This window comes from Lissotriton helveticus, chromosome 7, assembly GCF_964261635.1.
Source record: "Lissotriton helveticus chromosome 7, aLisHel1.1, whole genome shotgun sequence".
NCBI classification, from domain to species: domain Eukaryota; kingdom Metazoa; phylum Chordata; class Amphibia; order Caudata; family Salamandridae; genus Lissotriton; species Lissotriton helveticus.
The window spans coordinates 81,047,273-81,066,194 of NC_136068.1; the positions used below are offsets into that span (position 1 = coordinate 81,047,273).

Genomic DNA, 18,922 nt, shown 5'->3' on the forward strand with positions numbered 1-18,922 from the left:
TCCCTTTGGGGCAGTATGAAAGGAGACAGAGGAAACAAGTGAGTAACACCCTTAAGAAACCTACTGACAATGGGAGATTTCAAAAAAGAAGGAAGATCTGGAAGTCTCAGACAGGCAGAAATAGTAGAAAGGGTATGTAACCTTTACAACGCATTTGTTACCACGCGTTACCTTTACCACGCGGCCGTTACAATGCAAGTCGTTACCACGACTTGCGCTGGAGGGCGCTGTGGGATAAGGAATTTTATAAATTTATATTCCAACACCTTCCCTACTGTTACGGGGACTGGTGTTGGAATATAAAATTATAAAAATCCTAAATCCGCGCCCTCCAACGCAAGTCGTGGTAACGACTTGCGTTGTAGCGGCCGCGTGGTAAAGGTATGCGTTGTTACAACCTGCGTTGTAACAACGTACATCCAGTAGAAAGATAACACTTAAAGGTACCCAAAGTAGAACCCTGCTGTGCCAAAGAAAGTATATACAATAGGACCTCCTAAAGAGGGTCAGAAAGGCATAAGCTGTTTTAGTGGAGGGACGCCTGGCTGTCAAGATGACATCACAGACTTCGGATGGAAGGTTGGAAGCTGTCAACTGCCCCGCTCAATCTCCATGCAAGGAGGTGAAGACTGGACAAGTTTGGGTGAAAAACCGTCCCCCAGCTGCTGCGACAGAAGATCTTTCCGAAGGGGCAGTCTGATCAGAGATTCGATAGCCATGCTCAGAAGGTCAGAATACCAGACTCTTCATGCCAAATCTGGAGCCACAAGAATGACTTGAACCCGGTCATGCTTGATCTTCTTGAGCACTCTGGGCAGAAGTGGTATAGATGGACGGCGTAGAGGAGGCTAAAGCTCCACTCATGACAAAAAGCGTCGCCGAGCAAGCGCTGCTTTGAAAACTCCAACATGCAATACTGCTGACATTACATGTTCGCTTTGGAGGCAAACAGATCTAACCATGGCTCTCCCCACCACTGAAAGAGACCTTCTGCCACCTCCAGATGGAGACGCCGTTCGTGATCGACCAGGCATCAACAGCTGAGTTTGTTCGCTCTGGCGTTATGAAAACCCGCCAGGTGGTGAACCACCAGGGATATACCCTGATGTTCCAGCCATGTCCAGCGGCAGAGAACCTCCTGACAAAGGGTTCACGGCCCCACCCGCTCTGTTTGTTGCAGTACCACATAGTGGTGGCGTTGTCCGTGAACACCTGCACTACTCTCCATTTGATAAAGAGAAGGAATGCCTTCAGTGCCAGTCTGATCGCCCGGAGCTCCAAGAGGTTGATATGGAGACCAGACGCCTCTGATCTCCCCCTCTCACAGTTGGCCGCTACATCCCAGGAGTGACGCATCTGTTGCCACCATCAGATCTGGATGGGGAAGGGAGAGGGATCTGCTTCTGACCCAATATTGATGCGTTAGCCACCACTGCAGTTGCTGCGCAGTTCCCTATGAAATCTGTACTTAGCTGGAAACATTCCACTGATTCTGCGCCCACTGGAACTTTATGGTCCCACTGCAGAGCCCGCATATGCCATCTGGCATGATCCACCAGCAGGATGCAGGAAGCCATGAGGCCAAACAGCCTCAGAATCATTCTCACTGAAATCCATGATAGAGGCTGAAACAGTGGTATCATAGCCCGCATATCCCTGACTCACTGCTTGGGAGGATAGGCCCAAAACTGCACTTTGTCCAGAATCACTCAGATGAAAGGGAGCATCTGAGAGAGAGTCAGGTGTGACTTCGGCATGTCGATAGTGAACCCCAGCAATTGCAGGTTCTCTGTGGTCTGGAGGTGGGAAACGAATGGCTGGGGAGAGCCCACCTTCAACAGCCAGTCATTTTGGATAGGGGCAGACTGGTGCCCCTGATCTGCGCCCACCACCATCACTTCCATGAAAACCCGAGGGGCACTGGTAAAGCCAAAGGGGAGCACGGTGAACTGAAAATGCTCGTGAACCATTGTGAACCGTAAGTAACTTCTGTAGGCAGGCATGGGATATGGAAATAAGCATCCTGCATGTCCAACGCTACCATCCAGTCTCCTGGGTCTAGTGCAGAGAGGACCTGGGCCAAGTTGAGCATTTTGAACTTCTCCTTCTTGAAGGAAGAAGTTGACAGTTCGGAGGTCTAGGATAGGATGGAGGTTTTTGTCCCTTTTGGGCACCAGAACGTAGTGGGAATAACAACCACGTCCTACGTCGGACACAGGGACCCTCTTTATGGCCCCCTTGGACAAGAGAGTTGTGTCTTCCTTGTGGAGAAGAGCCAAATGATCCTCCGACATATGGTCATAGGAGGGTGACATGGAGGGAGGTGTAGTCTCATAGGGGAGGGAGTAGCCCCTTTAGACTTTCTGCAGAATCCACTTGTCCGACGTGATGGACTGCTAGCCGAGGAGATGATGGCGAAACCTGTCTCCGACTGGATGATGATTGGCCAGAAATGTCGTACTAGGAGGGTTTGGAGGCAGTGGCAGAGTAGAAATTGGTGGATGTAATGGGCTATTACTAACATCTTTTGTCATTAATATCTGGCTGGGAGTATGAAGGGGAAACCGTCAGAACAACGCTGGCTCAACCACGCGTGTCCAACCAACGCAAGCGTAACCACACTTGCCTTAACCATGCATATGTCTTAACCATGCATATGCTTTAACCAAGCATAAGCATGGTTAAGGCAATGCACGTTCTAGTTGCTGAGCCGATGGGCGGAAGAGGAAGAAAGGAAGAGCGATCATGAATCGGAAAAGTATGTGAGAGGTAAGTGGAGCTAGGTCTGGGGGGGAGTTTTTCAGGTTGTGGGGTAGGTTTTAGGACTCAGGAGGGGGTTGTGTTATTTGTAGGGCAGGAAGCAGTTTTAGGGCTTAGGGCAGGGGGGCTGGGGTCGGGGTAGTTAGCAGTTTTTAGGACTCAGGGTGGAGGCTAGGGTTGTTTTCAGTGGGGGCGGTTTTTAGGGCTAAGAGCGGGCAGGGGAAAAGGGACAGTTTACAGGGCAGTGGGCAGTTTTTTAGGCCTCAGGGTGGGAGGGGCTGGGTCAGGGTACTTCAGGGATAAAGGGGCCAGTTTTTAGGGCTCTGGGAAGGAGAGCCTGGGGTTGGGGGTAGTTTTTAGGACGTGGGGTTAATTTTTAAAGCTAAGGGCAGAGAAAAAGGGACAGTTTTCAGGGAAGAAAACAGTTTTAGACCGCAGGGCAGGGTTAGGGTAGTTTAGGGATGTAAGTACAGCTTTAAGGGCACAGGGCGGGGGGCCTGGGGTCAGGGTAGATTTTGGGGCATTGTATTAATGCTCAGGACAGGTGGAAAAGGGATAGTTTGCAGGGCAGGGGGCAAGTGTATGATGTTTAGAATGCATGTCCCTTTACCCATCATGTCTTTACCACTAAATTGCTCTGTAAAGGCGCAGTTGTGGTAGAGCAAAACACACAAGATGATGGACGGAATGTTGCACAATGGCAAAGCATTCACCCCCAGTCACAGATCTGGGTTTAACCCATCGTTATTTTGCTCACCAAGCACCCCAGTTCAGACATGGCCATATGCAAATCAGTCTTGACCCTGTGCCTCATGGGAACAGTCCAGCCCGAACTGCCAAGCCATGTCTTCCCTGGACAGGAATCAAGCATCCTAGGACCGGAATCAAGCATCCTAGACCGGTTTCTGGCTATCAGCCGTCTTCAGCCAGGATAGCTTGACTCCAGTGGCTTAGTGAGCACGGGACCCACGTCTGGGCATACTCTTCCCAAATAGGGTGAAAAGCAAAACACACAAGATGATGGACGGAATGTTGCACAATGGCAAAGCATTCACCCCAGTCACAGATCTAGGTTTAACCCATCGTTATTTTGCTCACCAAGCCACGATGGATTTTGGCCCAGATCTCTGTACTGGGGTGAATGTATGACATTGTTCTACATTCTGTCCATCAACTGTTATTTTTGCATTTGTCACCCCGAGTGGGATGGGTATGCTCAGACGTGAGTTCCATGCTCTCCACACCACTGGAGTCAAGCTATCCTGGCTGAAGACGGCTGATAGCCAGAAACCGGTCTTAGGATGCTTGATTCCGGTCCAGGAAAGACATGGCTTGGCAGTTCGGGCTGGACTGTTCCCATGAGGCACAGGGTCAAGGCTTATTTGCATATGGCCATGTCTGAACTGGGGTAGTGTGGAGTGCAAAAAAAACGATGGATTTAGGCCCAGATCTCTGTACTGGGGTGAATGTATGACATTGTTCTACATTCTGTCCATCAACTGTTATTAGGTTTCGACTGCAAAAAGCTGCGCAAGCAGCTTTTGCGCAGGAGAAATCTAATGAGAACTGTAGTGTGGGTTTGGGTCGGCCCTCGTCATTCATTGGCTGGCTCCATAAATGGAGCCTAGCCATTGGACGAGGGGCCTGTCCGTCAATGCCGGACCAGATTCGGGGGCGTTCCCGAGATTCTTTGGCTTTTGCCGACGTCATGCGACGTCAGCCGGGAACGCCCCCGAATCTGGTCCGGCATTGCCGGCACCTGATTTTCGAGTATTTTGTCCGCTGGCAGGTGCCCACCCTGCCAGGGACCTTGCCGCTGTTGTGGTACCCCGAGCGAGTGCCCACCTCGCTTAATATTTAGATTTAAGGCCGGTGCCCACCCGGCATTGCTCCGTGTATTCACCGCCGCGGCCCCGAGTGAGAGGAGGAAGCAGCGCCCGCCTTCAAGCCCGGGCCGCGCTGGGATTGGCCCAGCTGGTCGAGCCCCCTTCCGCGTCATCGCAGGAGGAGGAGGAGAGAGCCGGAAGGAGGAAGCATCGACCGTCCCGAGGCTCCCGAGCACAGGAGGAGCCCCGGGGAAAGAGAACGTCCCTCTGCGGCCCCGGAGAGTCCCGAGGAGCGGGAGCTCTCCTCCAGCAGCCGCCGGACCCGGTGAGTGCCTGCAAGGGGAGAGGGGCGTCGGGACACATTGTCGGTGTCCGCCCCTCCCCCCGTAATTTCTCATGCTCCCCTTCCGAGCACCCTTTCGCTTGTCCTGCACGACTTCTCTTCCCCAGCACCGCTCCACATGTCCTGCGCCGCTAATCCTTGCACGCAGCTCGGTTGGTCTCAGCTCCTGCGCAGCAGTCTTTGGATCAGGGCGCATCTACAGCTCAGGGCACAAAGCTCCAGTGATCCGCGGTGATGAAGAGCTTCTTTAAACACACATCATGCCAGCACGCGCGTCCACTTCCTGTGCACACAACATACAACCCGCCCACCTCTCCCTCTCCCCTCTTCCTTACGCCCCTCGAAGGATTACAAATTATTTGGCTTTTAATGTGTTGCGATTGCAAAGCACCTTTTTGCCATCGGTAAATATATTGCAGTTGCAGCAGTAAAGGCTGTGGGTTCTACATGGGTGTCCTTTATGAGCACGGAGACCACCTTACGGAATGACCCACACTTGCATTTTACAACGTGGTCGTTATGCAGAGTCTTACTCGTTTGTCAAAGCAGCTTTAATAATGTTTTAAGATGTGCAGAAGTGACCAATCCCAATTCTTGTCACCGGTCATTGTAAAACGTCATCAGAGGCACAAAAAATGTTCTAAAAACTTAACAGCTTATTACATGGTGAGTAAAATTAAAACTCGTGATACACTTGTTTAGTTAACTTACAGTGCATTCCTCGGCGAATTCCATGCATTGCGTTTCTGCTGGCTGTGCTAGTAAACTCTGCAAAGATTGGCCTGCTGTACACGGTTTGTGAAAACTCGAAGGTTTCTTCTAGGAGACCGGATGTTTGCTTTGGCTGGAAGGAGCCTGTTTGTTTTAATATGTTGTACTTTTTTCTTTCTTTTATAAAACTATTTTTTCAAGAAAACCGATCATGACAACATTGCGCATATTGCGTTTTAATGCCTTACATCAGCATTCCCTTGGCATATTACTTCCTTTACTGTTCAGTGTCCAGCATGCACTGTGCTGGCTACAGTTTGCAGTGCATGTGAGCGGGTGCAACACTTGCGCGCTTCCCCCCGTGATCACTTTCCCTTCTGGCATTCCCCCCTCCCTTTTCGCCCAGTCCTTCTTGTCACCTCGGCATGCACTCACCCTTTCTTTCTCCCCTTTCGGCACTTTGATGTCCTTTATAAGCACACGCATACTCACACATGCAGGCTCTCTGCTCTCTTTCTCTCTCCCCCTCTCTCTCACACATGCACCCACACATGCACGCTCTCTCTCTCTCTCACACACACAGACACACACACATGCACATTCTCTCACACACACACACCCACGCACGGACACATGCGCGCTCTTGCTCTCACACACATGCACGCACACATCCACCTCTCTCTCCCTCTCTCACACGCCCACGCTCTTTCTCTCTCCCCCCCCTCTCTCTCGGGCACACACATAGGCACTCATGCATTCTCTCTCTTTCTTTGGTGTGCAGTGCCAAAGCACCATTGATTCCTGCTACGCACTGTAAGTCCTTCATTTGTGCTTTTATTATGATACAAGGACCCCTTGCTCCCTGTCAGGCCTCCAGCACTGGAGGCGTGGTGGGGGTAGTGCGTGGTGTGCAGTGCAGAAGCACCCTTGACTCCTGCTGTTTACAGTAAGACCTTCATTAGTGCTTTTAGCTTGACTGCAGTATGATACAAGGACCCCTTTGCTCCCTTTCAGGCCTCCAGCACTGGTAGCGTGGTGTTGGCAGTGTGCAGTGCCGAAGCACTTTTGACTTCTGTTATGCACGGTAAGGCATTTATTGGTGCTCACTGCTTTCAATAGGGCCATGGCTTGACAGCAGGCAGGCCTTTGCTCCCTGTCAAGTCCCCAGCAGTGGTGGTGCATCATCCATTCCAGCTGCTCAGGGCTGGTGCCTGTTAATGATTCTCCTGCAGCTGCGGAGTCAGCAGTGGTTGTGAAAGGCTAGGGTGGTATGTGTGCGTTCCCTCACACCTTTTCCTGATCTACTCCACGCTCCACGCTTGTCCCTCGATGTGTATATTACAGAGGTACGAAAAATACAGCATTTGAAATACCTAAAACACAAAAATATTGCATGAGAACTGGTGCAGCGGAGCGCCTTCCCTCTCATTGACTGGATATACCCGCTCTCACTACAACTCTCTCTCTCTTTCACGCACACAAGCTCTCTCTCTCTCTCACACACACGCATGCACGCACACATGCATGTGTGTGTGTGTAGCTCTGGGTGTGTGTGTGTGGCTCTGGGTGTGTGTGTGTGTCTCTGGGTGTGTGTGTGTGTCTCTGGGTGTGTGTGTGTGTCTCTGGGTGTGTGTGTGTGGTAGTAATTGCTGTCTGCTGAGCTCGTTCGTAGGGTACAATAGGTCTCACATTTGCGAGAGAATGGCAATGTAAATGACAATGCCCTTTATTTATCTGTTTTCAAAACCAACACATAAATACAAAATTTGTCATTTACAATGCCAATAGCTCTAACTTTTCCAAAGGCGAAACCATTGCATTGTAAATGCTTGTTTTTGCAGTTGTGGTAGAGGCATGCGTTGTTCAGGCATGCGTTGTATCATCGTACAACCGTCTACAGGGAATGGACTCCAAATATTTTTCCCATTTTGAGTAATCACACTGTGGATACTTTTACAAGTTAGTTAGGCTTAGCTAATCAGAAAGTATGTTAGACAATCGTGTATTTGATTGCATTTTAGAAAGTTTAATTTACCTGTAATGTTTAAATAAGTCTAGACATATTTAAACATTGCAAATGTAATAGAAGAATTATGGAAAAAAAGGTATACTGGATGAGCACGGCATTAAAAAGTTTGAAGACCACTGGTCTTAAACATAGTAACGGGGTTAAACATAGAATGTGACACACTTACACAAAAAATTTAGATATTGGCGATTTTGTGGTCTCAAAAATTAAAAGTGGGATAGGCATGATTCCTGACGTGCATTCACCACAAGCCCGCAGTTTCAGAAGACGAGATACGGCTGTAGTAGCCGAGGCTCCCGTTTATTTACCACTGAAGGCTTTGACATAAGAAAGAAGTCAAAATGACCGACGCCCCTCCAGTGTCCCTCACTGTCCATTCTCACTTCTGCAGCTCCCAATCTAAACTGCCCCCGAGACTCCTCCCCCGTTTCACTCTATTGGCCCAGACTCTTTGCCAGCTTGCACAAGCGCTTTAGCCCCACCCCTTGCCAGCTCGCGCGCTCGCTCGTTGGCCAAGCTTTCCTGCTCACGCGCAGCTCCTTTTCGCCCAACTCCTTCTGTGGCCTAGAGGCAGTTGCGCAGGCGCGAGAAGAAGGGGTGGCACCGGCATACAGGAGGGGCGGTGGAAGTCAATCGCGGCGCGCGCGCCTGGGCTACCAGACCGGAAGCGGAAGCTGCGCCTGGTCGCTGCTGGGGAGACAGTGAGCGAACCGGGGAAAGAGAGGGTGGGAATAGAACAGAGTGCCTGAGAGGGAGAAGCACAGGAAGGAGCAGTGTAGAAGGGAGGCTGGACTGGAGGTGGAGAGAAGCACCCGGGAAGGAACCAACTGTTCATGTAGAGAGAACGGGGTAAAGAAGAGACCGGGGCCACAGCGGTTCACGAGGGATATAGAAAGAGAAATCTTCAAATCGATATAGAGACGCAATGAGAGAGAGGGTGACGGAAAAGGACCGTGCAGGGAAAATACTTTTCGAGAGGGTAAGTCGAAGCGGGTAGGTGGAGGCCATAGGGAGGGCTCTCTGCAGCAGACCAGTCGTGCCCAGGCACTGGGCAAGGAGAGGCTTTATCTTTGGAGACCAACAGACCGAAGATTAGCTTGGGGGGGCCAGAAAGTGTGGCCCAAGCATCCTTAGGCGCTGGAAAGCAAGACCTCCAAACAGAAGGTGAGGAGTGAGCCACCAGAGGAAGGGAGCATCATACACGAAATACACTCCTCCCTTTAGTGAGCTTAATGTTGCACCCTTGTATGACTGCTGATTTCTTATCAGTCTATTATCTCCCTCAAATACTGCAAATGGTACACTAAGTTAAACTATATGATTCGGCTCTAGGAGTGAGTGGCATAATCCTGCATCCTATTCCACAGTCGGAGACAATATACGATCTGCTTTCATCCTCTACCTTGGAGAGAAGCGACCCTGTATGTAGGGTTGCTGTCCAACGAAGGAGATCCAGCTAATCTCTACAGGGGTGCATAATAGCAGTCGAGAGTATTTTGCATTCACTTCTTGGGGGGGCCTATTTTAAAGTTTCAGGGGCAGTTCACGTATAAACTCGCGACGACGCTGCTTGTCGTGGGACGGTGGTAGATAAACGGCATGTGAGGTGGAAGACGGCTAGCTGGATTCTTAAGAAGTAAGGCGGCACCAAATGTTGAAGGATGGCTAGGTCTCCACTTTTAGCTCTGAGCTCGTGGCAGCCACATTAGTAATTATCACATGTGAAAATTGTGTCTAGTAAGGTGCAGCCATATATCTATCCCACTTTCTCAAGTCCGCAAACATCTTGGAATTCAGTTCGGAGCTTGGATCGTGATGGTATTTGCGCTCTGAAGACAACGTGAGACCTGGCAGAGGGCAATTACTCCTACTGATACGAGGAGTTGAAAGAAGAGCTGGCCTGAATATTGGTGAGTATAAAGCTTTCCCACACAATGTGATAATGACATCACATAGAGATATGTCACGTCTATATCTCCTTTATGTCCCATGAGTAGTAGCACTTCTCTGCTAGGCTGTAGCCTGTTGGGTCAGGTGATACTTCTGCTGTCTAAACCTCGCAGTTGTAAGATGTGTCCAACCGACGGGCGTGAGGTAAACGGATTAAATACTGACTTTCTAATATTGCTGTGACCTTAAAGTTTGTCTAGCTCTGCTGCTTTAGATGGGAAGTTGTAAGACCTGAATCACTTGAGAGGTTGAGTGGTGGTGTTTCCTCAGACTCTTATAGAAAGAGTCTTTGTTGTCTTAACTACAGTTATGCTTTTTTGAAACTGACGTGTAAGATTTTTTTTAGTATACATATATATTATCAACGGCCTGTTTTTTTTTTTGTCATTAATTGTTTGATTGCTAAAATGTAAAGTGAGTTACCTACTGGGAGTGCCTTAGGTTCAAGGTAACTGTAAAGTATAACCGTTATTTGGCAAGTGACTGAGCAGTGAATGATCTATGTGTTGGTTCAGGTACTTGTATAGTTTATACTGGGCATGGCAAACAGCCTGTCTGATAATCCTATTAACGAATGAGCACCTACATTAAATATGCCTTCTGGTCCAGAAATATCAAAGTGAGAAGTAAGGTCACCTGGTCTTATTGTACTTATCTACAGTTTAGCTTTCAGGTCAGCTGCTCATGTCACTCATGCAGTGGTGTGGAGTTTTATAACCTGTCATTTGCTTGTGATGAGATGCTACTGAAATCTACTTGGGGCGGGGTTCTGCTGTGTTTGGGGGGGGCAGTCTCTGGCCAAGAGCAGCACCATGCTTTTAAGTGTTTAAGCCACTTTGTAATAGTCCATCGCTTTCAACTTTTGTTATTTAGGGCCAGATGTATCATTCCAAATAGCGATCGCAAACGCCGAAATTCGCTGAATTTCGGCATTTGCGATTGTAAATTGGCTCAGTGGTATGTATGAAAGAAACTGCCTCGCAAAAAAATGAATCGCAAAATTTGCGATTCCTTATTTTGCAATTGCATTTAAGGAATCTCAAATTGCTATTCCTTAAATGTAAGAAGCACAGAAAAAGTGCAATTTGGCCGTAAGAAATCGCAAATTACCACCAACTTCAAGTTGGTGGTAATTTGTGATTTCTCTGAAAAATGCACTTTTTTGCATTTTTCTAAGTGCCATGTGACGCACATACATGCCCTTAGTGCATGTATGTGTGCCACATGTGCACACGTACACATTTCAGGGATGCAAAAGGCTGTCCTTTTGACACCCTGGCACCCTTGAAATTGCATTCTCAATTTGCGATTCTCTAATTGAGAATGTCTTCCCATTCATTCCTATGGGCCTAAGGCCCATAGGAATGAATGGGGAGGTATTCCTTAATTGCGAATCGCAATTAAGGAATATGTACGATTCGCAAAATTATTTGCAAATCCTACTGACATAGTGTTTTGCGATTCTCAAATATCGATTCGCAGAAAATCGCTATTTGAGAATCGCAAAACCAAACGCTCATACATATGGCCCTAATATCCTAGCTGGGAGTGTGTAACAAGCATATGCAATGCAACAGGTCTCGCATTTGTTAAAGTTAGAGCTGTTGGCATTGAAAATAACAATGTTTTTTCATTTACATTGGAGTGATTGTATCGGCATAGCACTATTGCCGATGGTATAAAAAAGCAAAAGTAGAAAACATCGTAATTTTCAACGCCAACAGCTCTAATTTTAACAAATGCGAGACCTATTGCATTGGAAATGCAACCTGTCTTGCATTTGTTGGCATTTGTTTTTCACTTGGCTATGTTGCAGGGTGCAGTACCATATGTGGCCAAACAAGGTCACGAGGGGCCTCTTTTGGTTTCATATGGTGCTGTACCGTGCAAAAGATATGGTAAATCCACCCTACCCATAATGCATTGCATGCAAGACAGTGCCACAAGTACATTCAGATATCTATGTCCATACAATTAGTAGTTTTGAAATGTGACTAATTATTATATTAATTCCAGATAATGTTTTACTCAGTGTGGAACTAATGAAGGGAAATTTATAGAAAGTCTCATAAATCTGAGATGTGCTCGTAAAAAAATTAACCACTGCCAGCCTAGCTTAGGACCAAGCGTGTGTCCTTCCTGATGCCCTTTAAGAAAATAGTGCTCTGAGGCTGTAATTAAAACTTAGGGAGTAACAACGCATGTAACTGGGTGTTCTAATGGGACGTTACAAGAGGAGACAAGGCAGTACTAAGGAGGGACTACTAAGCCTATTGACCAATGAAAAGACTCAGCAGGAGTCAATGAAAAAGATGGGTGGGGATGTGGGCGGAGCTTTATGCCCATATCCTGAATATTGCATGTCTCGAAGAGACATCGCAAGCGCTGCCTTGGCAAGACCTAAAAAGGGGTAACGGCTTAGCTGCAATGTTTAAATATGCTTAGACATATTTAAACATTGCCAATTTAGCAGAATCATTTTGAAAAAATTGAAGGGGAGGCCCAAGGAGTTTTTATTTCTTTTACATTATTTGGCGCAGCATTAAGAAGTTTGAAGACCACTGCACGAAAGCTCACCACACCTCCCCAGGAATCCTCCCTGATTTTTTTCCTCAGATTGTAGCAGGTGGGTTTGCCATTATTGTGCATGTAGTTAAATCGCTTTGTCATTGGAGCCATTGAGCCCATCCTAGAGGAAGCGAACAATGGGGCTTGTTACTCCCTCTATATGTGCCATCCTGGACATGGGGGTGTTCACTGCTTTGTCACTCTTGTAGTAATTCTGCAATCTACCCGGTGTCCCCAGTCACGATTAAACCCAATTTTTCAGGTATAATCATGGGCTCTGGTGCTCACATTTCTGAGGCCTCATGGTTTTGTGTGTTTTACTGGTTCCATGTGTCTGCAGGCACATGTGAACCTTGCAATGGAACCTCCAAATCGAATGTGCTCAAAACTAGGGTTGTCTTTCGGAAAGCATCCGTATTGCAATAACTTGTCTTCTAGTGGTATTTGGTGAACAACAACCTCCTCTGTCAGGCTGCTCTCCCTACCCCGCCAAGAGCTTGCTGTGATATCATGCACATGGTCTTTGGATTCTGGCAACCTCATTGAAGAAGAGATGACGAGCCTTTGGCACCCGGTGGACTGGAAGATCCATGTAAGAATCCTGAAGGTCCTCCTATTTGGCTGACTCTGAAGGCCTTCCTACTATCTCGCAAGGGAAGGCTGATTCTGAGCTTGCCCACAACACAACTGTTGTGTGGTATGGCAACTACGTGGTAAGTATGGGGTCGTGGGCCCTGTGTCGGGATTGACTGCTACTTTGGCAATGGCTAGAACTACAGAATGACTCTTTGGGTGGCAGTAATTTGGCGGCTTTCCCTGAACACCTCAGTGGACTAAATCAGCAGAAGTCTGCTGGCAGACCTCAAATGGCATCTTTATCCGGAAGTGGCCCAATGCCTTTTCACCTAGATTGAGTGTCATGGTGAGTTTCTTTGCGACTGCTGCAATTGCAGTGTCACAATTACTTCACACTGTAGTTTCCACAAAAAGATTCCTTAAGAAATGTATTACATCTGCAGTGTGTCACAAGTCTCCTATATGCCTCTCCATTGCTATCAGTCCTGCCCGAGTTCTGAAGATGATCAGGAAATCCTGGGATCCTATTCTTCCGATATCTCCGGGCTGGGTCAGGAGCGAATGATGCCCAATCTATTGACCCTAGGCATTTGCCCTCCAAACCAGCTACCTCTTTGGGTGACCTGTCTCCGCAACAGGGCAGTTCCAGAGACCTGAATCTTTATAAGCTACATCCTCACATATATTGTATTGTAATTGAATTTATATAGCTCTCACTACCCCGTACAAGGGGTTGAAGCTCTTTTTTGGCGAGTAGCACGCTACTCCGGAACCCATAAAGGTTTTGTGATGAATTAGTATAGTGAAATATGGAAGTAATATGAGTGGTGGATATGTTCGTCAGTTATTTGGATTGAGAAGGACAGCGAAAGGATAGAAGAGGGAAAGAGGTTTGCATTTATATAGCGCTTTCTACCCCTTATAAGGTGTTGAAGCTCTTACTTTGGCAAGTAGCCTGCTACTCTGGAACCCATAAAGGATTAGTGGTGAATTAGTATAGTGAAATATGAAATTAATTTGAGGTGGACATGCTAGTCTGTTATTTGGATTGGAATGTATAGTGGCGGGATAGAAGAGGGAAGGATTTAGACATTAATTTTTCTTTTCTTTTGGTTGTCCTAGCATTAGGGTAGGCTTGGGGGTGAGTAAAAGGGGTGTGGAGGGGGAAGAGTTAGAGGGAAGAGTTTAGAAAGGCTTGTTTTCGGGGATTGGAAAAGTAAGAGGTATGAGATGATGCATGGAGGGGTAGAGTAGGGAAGAGTTTAGAAAGGCTTATTTTGGGAGTCCTAGTGGTATGAATTTTGGGGTGAATGAGAGCGGAGGTAGAGCATATATTAATAGAGGTAAGGGGTGAGAACTAGGGTAGTGCATTGGAAACGAGTAGAAAGAGGTTTGAGATTAGTCTGAGAGTTGAGGTAGAGGATATATTGAGAGAGGTATAGGGTAAGATAGGGTAGTACATTGAATATGCTGAATTAGAAGAAAAGTAATAAATATATATATGGCTGCTTAAACAGAGGAGTATGTGCCTTCAGAAACTGATTTTAAGATTCTTTGGTAAACTGACAGCTGGCTGCATGTGCACTGTCTAATGACAACTTTAAGCAGGGATTTGTTTTCTTTTTTGTAAAATGGATGTGGTTCTATTTTTGGGTCGATCCTAGATAGCGCTTGTTCTCTGTTCTTCGAGACATGTTGTATATACTATGGGCCTACATCCCGTCCACTGCTTTTCATTTGTTTATTTCAGTTTCCTTTAAAAATCCTTGTTTCCAAGTGGTTAATCTTTCCTATCTGTCCCTCCTTTTCGTCGGTCCGTCACTCCCACAGACCAGCGTCCCAGTGCTTGTAGCCTTGCCTGTGTCCCATTGTAGCATCTGTTTAGGGACTACTTTCCCTTTCTCTAACAGCATTTGACACAAGCACTTCGTGTTTTTAGTGGCTCAGTTCTGTAAGCAGGGCTGTAATTCTTGTTCTGATCTCCTCACATAGAATGTCGGTCGATGTTTTTGAGGGGCAGCTTCAATTTACTTTCCTTGACTTCAAAGTAGGAGTATTTCCCCGCCCTTTTGTGTACGTTTGTTTGTAGTCCTACATTTGTCTTTTACTTGAAAAGCCATGAGAGCTGCTTGCGGACCAGTCCCAACCACCAGGGAGAGATGGAAGCTGCAAGGGCAAGAACACTGAAAAATAAACCTGTCTGCCAGCTTCGATCTTTAGGACCCAAGTCCCAATGGGATCGGGCGAGTTAGCCGACCTCTCCCTTCCCAACTCCGAAGACCAGCATCGGCATCAGAGCCCACATCAATGCGGTATGGACTCTGGGTGATGCCGGCAAGTGCTGGCATCCGCAGTGGCTTTGTTTGTTGTTGGGGGTCTGAATTAGCCAGGGTTACCAGTTTCTTGGCTCTTGCGAGGATTGGGTAGGTTATTCCGCTGCTTGAGTGTTGGGTGCTGGGATCGCTTTGAGTAGTTTTATTTTATAGCTTTGAGCTGTCTTGTTTTGATTGCACTTCGACCGCTGGAGAGTACTGTTCCACTATGACCTCACCCCGTATGCTGCTGGGGTCTGTGTTCTAAAAGTAAGGCCTGTCCCTGCGTGTTTTGTTGCCCTAAAATGTGAGCGAAAACAGCCGCTGACTTAGTCAACTTTGGCCTAATTCTGAAACAGTTAAAGGAACTGTCACAAGAAATATTCTTTTCCTTTGGAGTGCTCTCTATCCACTAATAAGCACATTTTGCCACATTGTGTAGTTTGGCAACCCCTGACTCTCCACAGGGGTTATCTGACTTTCATCTATGTAAGCATCCACCTCGACTTCTACCAGCGTACAAGGGGTTTGAAACAGCCACCAAAAAATGCTCAGTTCTTGTACGGCTTAGGGCTTGGTAAGGCTACTGTTCCATTATATGTTTTTGTGACTGGGTCCCCTGGCACTGCCATCTGGTATAAGTCTGATGCAACATGTGTCCTTGGACGTAATACAGAACAAAACTAGTGAGTATGAGACACCAACACTGTAAAACACGTTTACTGGATGCAGAGCAGGCAGTTGAGCCACTAAAATTATGTCAGAAATCAGAAATTGTCAACATCTCGGTTCACAGTCTTTAGAAAATTAAAATGAAATGACTTGCTTATATTTTAAATAGGACATCCGGTGAATTGTATCACAATAGGTGTCATAAACCACAGCTTACGTCAGACAAATCAATATAAGTGGTTGGCGATTGGTACCAATGCAGGGCTGGGTAAAGAACAGTTTTTTCTTTCCAGTGGCGGGCCCCATTAAAAGTAGGCCCTACCTGGCCAACTCCTTGTGATGTATGGTACTAGAAGAATACAGACTTCATGGGGCATCCTGTCCTTAGAATAAGTTATAATTTAAAGAGTCAGCATTGGAGAGGGGCAGAAAGCAGGCCAAGCGATGATCTTGCAGAAAGAAACCACAGTCTGAGGCTTTCTGAGAGTAATCTTGGTGTCATTTAGAAAACGTGACCTACGAATAAGGACTTTACTTACATTACTTTGACAAATGTCGTGCAGGTTAATTATATTGACCCAGAGAAGTCCAACTATATTTAGCTTCCTGGTGGTAAACAGTACTGCCGATTTTATTCTGCATAAGATCGCAGTTCTTTGTGACCAGCCATTTGATGGTGGTAATCACTGATGAACTTACCACATTGCCCTGCAGCAGTTGCCATAGAGGTGCAGTAGCAAACAACATGGATGGCACCTAGAAAGGACTTTGTCGGTTCTAATGAGATTTGTATTGTATATTAACAACCTCTTAATTCACCTATGTGAGACCCCTCCCTACTACCACTCCCCTTTCATCAAATAACTACATACAGAGTAGCGTGTGGTGCTCCCCATCAACCACAAAGAATTTTGACTTTTCATGTCTACTTTGTATTGGAAGACACTCTTTTGCTCTCCCTCCCTTTTTCTACGCACTCTTTATAACGCTAGGTCTCTTCCTTTCTCTCTTGCGTCCTCTTTGGAGCACTTTCTATCTCTTCCCACTCTCGAGCACTTCATCCACACTCTTATTGACTGCCGCTCTATAGTCGATCTATCTATCCCCTGATCTAGTTGTATTATATTGCAACACTTATATAGTTCTTACTACCCCCAAGTGAAACATCCTGAAAAGACAGACCGACAGTCTGCTTTCCAGTCACTAAACATAACCCTGTTTTCTCGCAGCACGTTGGAAAAAATTGTCTTCATGTCAGTTTTCAGTGTTTTTTAGATCCTCTGCACTTTTTTGCTCAGATTCTGTTCTCTTCTTTCAAGGGTTGCTATAAACTCTTTCTGGGACTGATAGTGGAAAATGATTCCTGTTCGTGATTTGGATAGTGCTTCTGAATAGTATGGTGGGAAATATAAACTGAAGCTAATGGGCACTCAGTAGGCAACCCTGGCCTTATGGTCAAACTTTTTATTAAATATACAGACTGCACCTATGGCCAAAGCAAAATGAATCATTTTTTGGCATGCTTTTTCCTCACCCACCCACCAGCTGGTGGAACGATGCATAGCATGTGAATCCTGAGTAGAATGACACTGCAAAATATGCACAGCCTCAGAGCACCCTTTTTGTTAGTCCAAGAATCTTTCCATTCATGTCTAGCAACTTTGTTTTCCATGTCATGCTTCATCTCATCTTCATCACTCAATGTTGCTACTGTCTTGCTCCTCCCACCGACTAACCAGGCCCACTAAAATCCGTTTTTTTCTTCCTGTTAATCAAATTACTCCAGTTTCTTACACCATGTACTCGTTAATCATACTTTTTTTTTTGTCACAGGCTTATATTTTACTTCATTCCGTAGTCTGGCAGTTACTCTAGGCTTACCCTGATTCAGATGTTATAATTTTTTGACTTAAAGCCAATTGCCGTTGACTGACAGTTGCCCTTAAACTGAATAGGAACAGGGTTACGATTAAAATATTAGTGCAGCAATATCTACTGGGGGGGGGGGGGGAACATACTCAAACTGCTGAAAGAAGACAGTATTTGTGCAAAATAACTCGCAGGTGAAAACTGCAGATTTGTTTTATATTTCCCTTTCTTTAGAAAAATTGGAAAAATAAATTTCTTGGTTTTTAGGTCTCGCACCTGGCGATGCAGCGCGAAGCGCTGTCGCTAGCGAGACCTATTGTTGTCAACTTTGCTTTCAATGACTTTCAAGGGAGACAGGATATGGGCACGCGCAGGCTGCAGGGAACTGAACGCGCAAGTTCACCACGTACAGTCACGTGCTGTTCATCTCCTGTCTCCCTTAATGCTGGGTGAGTCAGTGGCACACAGGGAATAGCCATTGTATTTAAACGTGCCCTCACTCACCGGGCAGGACTCCCCCCCCCCCCCCCCCCGCTGCTCTCCAGGCAGGTCTTTCCTCCTTCAGCGGGTCAGGCTCGGCAGCAGGCGGGGCTCTCCACGGAGCTCCACTGGCTCACACGCTCTGGTCGGCTGGCTTCACGGGCTCCCGTCTGCTTCCGGTCGCGAGCTTGGCATTTTGATAAAAAAAACTTTTAACGTCATTTCCCCTGGGAGTCTCTTTCTAAGGCACCTTTCTCCATCCATGTCTGGGAAGAAACCCCGTGTAAGAAGAGACACACTTGGCGCGGTTTACTTTCCAAGCACTATGAAGTGTTGTTTTACGCCACAGGAAACACCCGCGCCGTTAGCTCGTAATTTATGCCGGGCGCGAGGGAAATCCGCGTAATGAGATCCCACCCACAGCACCATTACAAAACAACCAGCGCTGACACCAGGGTTGGCATCGCGTGTAGGCGCTAGAAGCCTTTCAGCTGAACCCCGCACCCACACGACTCGAAGAAAAGAAGCAACTTGTAGAAAGAAGCGGAGGCGAAGGTGTAACTTTCCCAGACCCAAGAGTGTTCTTGGAGGGACCCACTTCCTCCCCAAAGCCCCAACCAAAAAGGTTTCAGTTTTCCATACAGAGGCGTCGCACTCACTGCCCGCCCAGGCACCTGTCCCACGATCCTGAGCCTCCGAGATGCTGGTAACACCAACCCAATCCATGTACTATCTTTGGAGGAGCGGCGGGTGCTGCGGAAATCTCGGAAGCTCCCATCTTGGTCTGATCCGGTTTGCGGCGCCAGGTGTGGACAGATCGCAGTCA

General features: G+C 47.1%; 1 protein-coding gene across 1 annotated transcript in view; it reads left to right on the forward strand.

The window, feature by feature from the left end:
• Window positions 1–8,326: 8,326 nt before the first annotated feature.
• Window positions 8,327–18,922, forward strand: part of ZNF384 (zinc finger protein 384) — a 217,840-nt gene continuing 207,244 nt past the window's right edge. Inside the window, exon 1 of the mRNA XM_078651541.1 lies at window positions 8,327–9,579. The gene's annotated coding sequence lies outside the window, so the exon portion shown is untranslated. The remainder of the gene's footprint in view (window positions 9,580–18,922) is intronic.